This window comes from Engraulis encrasicolus, chromosome 6 (genome assembly GCF_034702125.1).
Source record: "Engraulis encrasicolus isolate BLACKSEA-1 chromosome 6, IST_EnEncr_1.0, whole genome shotgun sequence".
Classification (NCBI taxonomy): Eukaryota; Metazoa; Chordata; class Actinopteri; order Clupeiformes; family Engraulidae; genus Engraulis; species Engraulis encrasicolus.
This window is the reverse complement of record NC_085862.1, coordinates 57,516,926-57,524,635: the sequence shown is the minus strand read 5'-3', so window position 1 is coordinate 57,524,635 and position 7,710 is coordinate 57,516,926. Positions and strand designations below refer to the sequence as shown.

The following is a 7,710-nucleotide window of genomic DNA, read 5'->3' as shown; positions in this document are numbered from 1 at the left end:
TGGGACCAGTGGCTACCCTACCTGTTGTTCGCATACAGAGAAGTTCCCCAAGAGTCAACTGGGTTCTCTCCCTTCGAACTGCTGTACGGGCATCAGGTGCGGGGACCACTGGACGTGCTGAAGGAGACCTGGGAGGGAGAGACATCGGAGCAGACGGACATCATCTCCTACGTCTTGAAGATGAGGGAGAAGCTGACTGCTGTGACTGCCATGGCTCAAGACAACCTCCGCAAGTCCCAACAACGACAGAAGGCATGGTATGACCGGTCTGCCCGCACGCGCAGCTTCCAGCCTGGTGACCGGGTCCTGCTGTTGTTGCCCAGCTCAGACAACAAGCTGTTGGCGAAATGGCAGGGGCCCTACACCGTGACGCGCAAGATGGGAAAGGTGACGTACGAGATCAACATGCCAGACCGTCGAAAGAAACATCAAGTCTTCCATGTCAACATGTTGAAGCGGTGGATGGAGCGGGCGGAGCCAGAACTGCAGTCAGAGCCACAGCAGGCGGCGTCAGCGCTGTTCATCCGAGCAGTGGAAGAGGAGGAAGAATACAGCGAGCAGTATCTGCCGGGCCGGGAGGAGGAGAGCCAGCTGGACCTCAGCCATCTGTCGGAGGAGCGCCAGCGTGACCTCTGCAACATCCTGCCAGAGGGCCTCTTCACTCAGCGACCTGGGCGGACGGAGCTGGTGGAGCACCGGGTGGTGCTCAAGGACGACAACCCAGTGCGGCAGCCTTGCTACAGGGTGCCGGAGCGATTGCTGCCGGTCATGAAAGAGGAGCTGGACATGATGCTTGAGCTGGGGGTCATCGAGCCGTCCTTCAGCGAGTGGAGTAGTCCAGTGATCCTGATACCCAAGAAAGATGGCAGCCTGAGATTCTGCTTGGACTTTCGCAAGGTCAACATGCAAGCAAAGTTTGACCCATACCCCATGCCAAGGGTCGACGACCTCGTTGAACGCCTGGGCAAGGCCAAATACCTAAGCACACTCGACTTGTGCAAAGGTTATTGGCAGGTGCCACTGGCAGAGGGCAGCAAAGAGCTCACTGCCTTCAGAACACCATTCGGGCACTTCCAGTTCACAGTTCTACCCTTCGGCCTGCATGGGGCGCCAGCGAGCTTCCAGCGATTGATGGACAGGATCCTCAGGGGGGCGGAGGGCTTTGCCGCCGCCTACCTTGATGACATCGTGATCTACAGCGCCACCTGGGGGGAGCACCTCCAACATCTGCAGCAGATCCTCTCCTTGGTTAAGGAGGCGGGTCTCACCATCCACCCAGACAAGTGTGCCTTGGCCAGGGAGGAGACCTCCTACCTGGGCTATGTTCTGGGCAGAGGGGTCATCCGTCCTCAGGTGGGGAAGGTGGAGGCGATCAAGTCTGCGGAGCGGCCAACCACCAAGAAGCAGGTACGATCGTTCTTGGGACTTGTGGGTTGGTACAGGCGCTTCATTCAGAACTTTTCAGAGAAAGCGGCTGTGCTGACTGAACTAACCCGTAAGAACCAACCCAACAAGGTCCAGTGGTCTGAGGAGTGCGAGAGCGCATTCCAGGACTTAAAGGACTCTTTGTGTCAAGAGCCTGTGCTCCTCAGTCCAGACTTCGAGAGACCGTTCACTGTGCAGACCGATGCATCTGACCGAGGCCTGGGTGCTGTCCTCTTGCAGGGGGATGAAGGACAATTGCGGCCTGTGGCTTACATTAGCCGCAAGCTGCTACCCAGAGAGCAAAACTACTCGACAGTAGAAAAAGAATGTCTTGCCATTAAATGGGCACTGGACTCCTTTAAGTACTATTTGTTGGGGCGTAAATTTGTGTTGGAAACCGACCACAGAGCGTTGTCCTGGTTAGGGAGTATGCGGGACACCAATTCCAGGATCACCAGGTGGTTCTTGGCAATCCAGCCTTTTGATTTTGATGTGTTGTACAGGGCGGGGAAATTTAATTGTACAGCTGACTTCCTGTCTAGGCCTGAGTAAATTGACTTGAATGCCACAGGGGGCATTTTCAGAAGGGGGGGGAAATGTCACGGAGTGAGCCGTGACGCTTACGCCCAATCACTTTTCACCTGTTTACTCACGCAAGCGCATAGGCGCATAGGCAGCTATCTGCCGGCATATTCGAACATCAGCTGTCCTACTGCAGTGAGTAGCATTTCATTCCATTACCGTTTTCTGTTCTGGTTTACCCGTTTTAAGCATTCCACATCTCACCGTTTGCCATAGCATCTTAATAGCATTTGTTACACAGTGTGCAGGGAGGCCTACCGCCATTATGTAGCATTTGTTTGTTTCACGCCATTGTTTCACCACTCGTGTTTGCAACACGCGTCATGTATCTAAACATCCATTCATCTGTTAAAACATTGTACCGGTAACAGTAACAAACCACACTGACACACATACCTGTTTTTGCAATTTAATGTTTTTAGCCATCATTACAAACGCAGTTTTCTGTACACTCACCACCTGACGCAAAACACTTCCTTCATCCTCGGGCGAAACCGAGGGACTGATCCAATGGGTAATTATTGGGGGGGGGCTCACGTGCTCTGAATGGCGCATACTATTTTAGCGGGGGTGTTTTACTGGTTATGGGGAAAATGTATTTTTATAATGTGTAGAGGGAATTTTGTTTACTGAAAATTATTTTGGGTGTTTATGTATTTTGTGTTCATTCTTTTCAGTTGTTATTTTCCATTTAGATTTTTGTTATTTTGTTAATTGATTTGTTTTGGCAACTGGGCTCATCTGTGGGGAGGGGCTACGAGTATAGAAACTCTGTAGAGGCCCCAGAGCTTGAGTTGAGGTGTAGACGTCTTGGCAAAAGGTACTGTGTCTTGGCTGTAGTATAGTTGTGCTCAGGGTCATTTATTTTGATTTAGCCTGGCAAACTTGAAGCCTGTTTATTTTGCATTTTTGATATTTTGTTTTGATTAGTTTATGTTCTGCATTTTTCAACTTTATTTTTGTACACTGTAAATATTTGCACCTGAAGAAAAGTTTTAGAAAAGAAGAAAAAATAAAAAGAGCTCTATTTTTGGAAACAAGTTTCGTTCATCTCTCTGTCCACTCCACCGCCGACCAGTCCTGCAACAGTGTCCCTATGCACAAATTTGTCATAGCAACGTATCAGGTCGCCAAAATGTCAACACGACGACGTTGACATTACCTTACCTAGCTGTGTGTATCGAGGTCACTGTTAACACTGTGTAGGCTATATGATTAAACATCCTTTCCAGGATATTAACACACCCGGAATAATAATAATAATTAAAAAACCCTTTTTGGCGAGGTTGTTCACTTAGTAAGACATGATATAGGCTACTTTGAAAAGTTTGAAACGATGTAAAACATCAGCAACACATTCCCGACTTTTTAAAGTAATGAGTGTCACCTCACCACATTTATGTGGCAATGTGGTCAGCTTGGAAAGAGCAGATATTAATGAAAAAATATATGAAATAGTATTTGAAATAGCAATAGGCTATTTGTTTGTTTTATTGGAGAAAAACGATTTCTTCATTAGCCTACCATAGGCCTACCATACTCCATGTCTGTCTATGATTTAGGAGTGACCACACTATTGAAGCTTACCTCTTTATCCAGGAGAGGTTCCAGATTGGCCTGTCTGAATTCAAAGGCAATCAGAAAACAGAGAACATTTTTCCTACCATCATAACCAGTGTTTGTGCGTACATAATCAGGACCGCTGACAGCTTTGGCTGTGCTCAGGACAGTCATCTGAAAGGGCCCCCCACTCAATACATAGACTACATACAATGTAATGAGGACCCATTCCTGGACCCCTCGTCTCACTGGGCCCAGGTCAATGGACCCCTTTGTCCCCCTTGTCAGCTTCCCTGCATGTAGGCCACATACATTGCTGAAAGAAGTGAACGAGACAGGAATGAAATGTGAAAATTTATTTCTGTTTACTTTTACACTATGAAGTGTGAAAGGTCACCTCTCCTTCTCCTCATATTCAGAGTGCATAAAACAGCACTCAACTGTGTGGTCTGTTGATAGCCTGTGTAGTACAGTAGATTAGACTCCATTTTTTGACAAAAATCTATGGAGGGTTAACACAAAGTTTGAAATTGTGTTTGACCAGTCTCCAATGTGCAGTTTAACTAATAACTAAAAATAATGCATTGACATGAAATACAGACTGATACATACAATACATACAGTCACACAGAGACACAAACAGTGTGCAATAAGAAGATTAACATACAATAAATTAACATTAACAATAAATACACAGTGGACACACACACACACACACACACACACACACACACACACACACACACACACACACACACACACACACACACACACACACACACACACACACACACACACACACACACACGGCAGGAGGAGATCATACAGGTGATATGAAGATGCTGTATATAAGGTGCAATAAGTAAAGTGTAAGTGGCATGGTGAAAGAAGTGTTCATCAAATATTCTCCAGTGTCCTTGGAATATTCATGTGGTTTTCTTCAGTGCGTTGAGGAGTCTGATGGCTTGTGGAAAGAAGCCGTTTCCCAGTGTGCTTGTGCGGCTCCACATGCTGGGCTAGCGCTTCCCTGATGGTAGTAGGGAGAACAGTCTGTATGCTGGATGAGTTGTGTCTTTATGACGTTCATTACCCTCTTGGAACAGTGTTAAGTGTACAGATCCGGAATGGCTGGTAGGGGTGATCTTATGAGCTTTTCTGCCGTTCTCACCACACTCTCTGTACTGCCTTCTAGTCTTCAGCTTGACGGCTGCCATGCCAGACAGAGAGGCTGCTGGTCAGGATGCTCTCAATGACACCCCTGTAGAAGGTGGTGAGTGCCGATGTGGGGCGGTCGGCTCTTCTCTCATCCTTCACAGGAAGTGGAGTAGTGTCTGTGCCTTTTTGAGATGGTGGAGCCATGTGGTGCAGTTGGCAGAGGAGGAGCGGCACAGTGGTTGGTGCTGGGTTGATCAGGTTCAGAACCAAAGTTGCTGGTGTCAGCTGGACCATATTGGTGTCATCAGCCCTCCCTCTGAAAACTGGCTGCGTGCCTGTCAAAAAAAGGCATGCTAATGTTATGAATGAAAATAAAGACAAAAACAAGCACCCCCTATCTACCTACAGAAAGACATGACCATGACATGACCATGTGCATATGCTTGTGCACACGCCCCCCCCACACACTGCTACTGTCTTAAAGTGTGGCACGCACGCAGGCAGGCACGCACGCACGCACGCAGGCTTACTCTCGCCTTTGCCACAAGTCAAGTGTGCATTTTAGAGGTTGGCCTCACCTGCACATGTGTGAAGAGCAGGGAGATGGGAGGGTGAGGATGACGAGGCAGGGCAGGAGGTTCTCCTTGTGAGCTGCCCTGGTCCTGATGCTGATTGCCCATACCCATGCTGTGGCTCATCAAACCCATTACTGGCATATTGATGCTGAACAGGAACGACTGCTTCCATCTGCACACATGGACACAGACACACACACACACACGAGAGGGTATACATAGACTACACTACATAAAAAGCACACCCATCATTTTAATGCAGAACACCAAGCTGAAGAGATACAGAGCTTCTGGCCTGTACAGGGGTCACTACTACTGTGCCAGTGTTTTGTATTATCCTCTACACACAAGTTCTGCTATAAATAAACACAGCACATGAAGGAATTACTGTATGAAATACTTATTGGTCTAGTGCAGAACAAAACAGATTCAGTGATTTACTCACCACTGTGTGCAAGTTTCTGTGTTCAGCTCAGGTGGAAGCCTCCATCACAACATGTTGGTACTGACATCAACCATCTTTCAGAAAACTGTCTGCCTGTCAGAAATAGCAAAATTATGTTACCACAACAAGGTAGTATCTTAAAGATACCCTTAACCAAAGGCAGACAGACACACACTGCCACTGTCTTGGTTCTAGGACACACACACGCCCTTTAAGGGTCACATGTATAATGACCGGGTTCTCACTTACTCACTCGCACACTCCTTTTCTCCTACTTTTGCCTCAAACAATGCAGTGAGTTTTTTAAAATTGGCCTTACCTGCACATGTGTGAAGGGCAGGAAGAGAGGTTGAGGATGGAGCTGCCAGTCAGGAGGTCCAGAGCTGTCCTGGTCCATCACCATCATGTGGATCATCAACCCCAACTTCTTATATCTGCGTGCACACATTCTCTCTCTCTCACACACACACACACACACACACACACACACACACACACACACACACACACACACACACACACACACACACACACACACACACACACACACACACACACACACACACACACACACACACACACACTCTCACACACACACACACACACACACACACATACATACACACACACACACACACACACTTGGAGAGATACAGGTTATATGGCACATCAGGAGGCAGGGGTATTGTTGCGCTCTAGATGTTTAGAAATAAGTAGGTGCATGGACCCAAAAAGTAGAGTTCAATGTGGGAGCACACTAAAGACACTAAGGTCAAGTCACTACTCTCTGATGGCAGCAACCTGAAACGTCTGCTCTAATCTGCTCTGAGAATTGTTTAAAAAAAAACAAAAAAAAATCTGCTTGTGCTTGACCTTAGTGTCTTATTTAGTGTGTGAACCTGCTCCCACATTGAACTATATGGCACATTTAAAATCAGACCCAATGACAAGTCAAGTCAAGTTGGTTTTATTTTCAATTTCTCTACATGCACTGGTCAAGAATTGAAATTACGTTTAACACCAGGTTGAACAAATATGACACATCCGACTTTCAGTGCTATTCTATACATCTTTGCTTCAAAGAAACACTGATAGCTCAGATGATGAAACAGACGTGCACAACGCAGCCCAGTGCTTAATTTGTTTAAGGGTAAATACAGCATAATTTCTTGATAGCTCGTGGTACAACAAACATTCAAAACATCCGTGTGTCATTTGAAAGGGATGTCAAAACTATACGTTTATTCAAACGAGTAACAAACCACGAAACTGTTATTAATACGGAGATCATTTCGTGATCACTTTGTGGCGAACTTTATGATATTTAAGCAAGCAAGCACACAATCCGATAACCATTCGAAAGACCGTCAAAACGTTTATGAATGAACTTTTCGTAGTAGGCCTAGTTAACTTTTATTCTAGTCTGGCTAGCCCTTAGTATCCTTCATCTCACCCTTGTCATGTTAACGTCTTACCTTACACATAACGATGTAATACTACTCCATTCACATTTGCCTCGTATTGTCGTAACAAGATTCTGAGATGTGCTGCCTTTGTCCATTCTGACCAGGCTGGCTAGCTAGCTACAAGGTTGGAAATAGTAAACTAGCACAGATTCCCCAGGCAGTGAAGCCTGTAGTGGGGTATGAAGGGCAACAGATGTTCATATTTGGGAACCAAAGGCAGTTTCCTGCTTAATATATGCAGTGAAGTAGTGACAAGAATGGTAATTACACAGGAATAATAGTTGCTTTGTCTGTCCATAACTTAGTACTGTGTACATTATGACAAATACACACACAACATCTGAAACAAACTTACGAAGGGCGGCCTGTTAGCTTGCCTTGAAGCTAAAAAAAAACATTAGCCAAAACCGCTAGTTGGTGGGCCGAGGTGGTTAAATGTTCGCCCTCCGACTGAAAGTCAACTCGTTAAGTAACCGTTATGTATATTCATGCATTCATATCG

The 7,710-nt window shown here is 46.4% G+C and overlaps 1 long non-coding RNA gene across 1 annotated transcript; it reads right to left on the bottom strand.

The window, feature by feature from the left end:
• Positions 1–4,995: 4,995 nt before the first annotated feature.
• On the bottom strand, positions 4,996–6,244 carry LOC134450480 (uncharacterized). Its single transcript, XR_010035105.1, has 4 exons — positions 6,062–6,244; positions 5,743–5,835; positions 5,301–5,469; positions 4,996–5,057 (listed from the first exon to the last, which is right to left on the bottom strand). It is a non-coding gene; the product is annotated as an uncharacterized LOC134450480 (long non-coding RNA).
• Between the last annotated feature and the right edge of the window lie 1,466 nt (positions 6,245–7,710).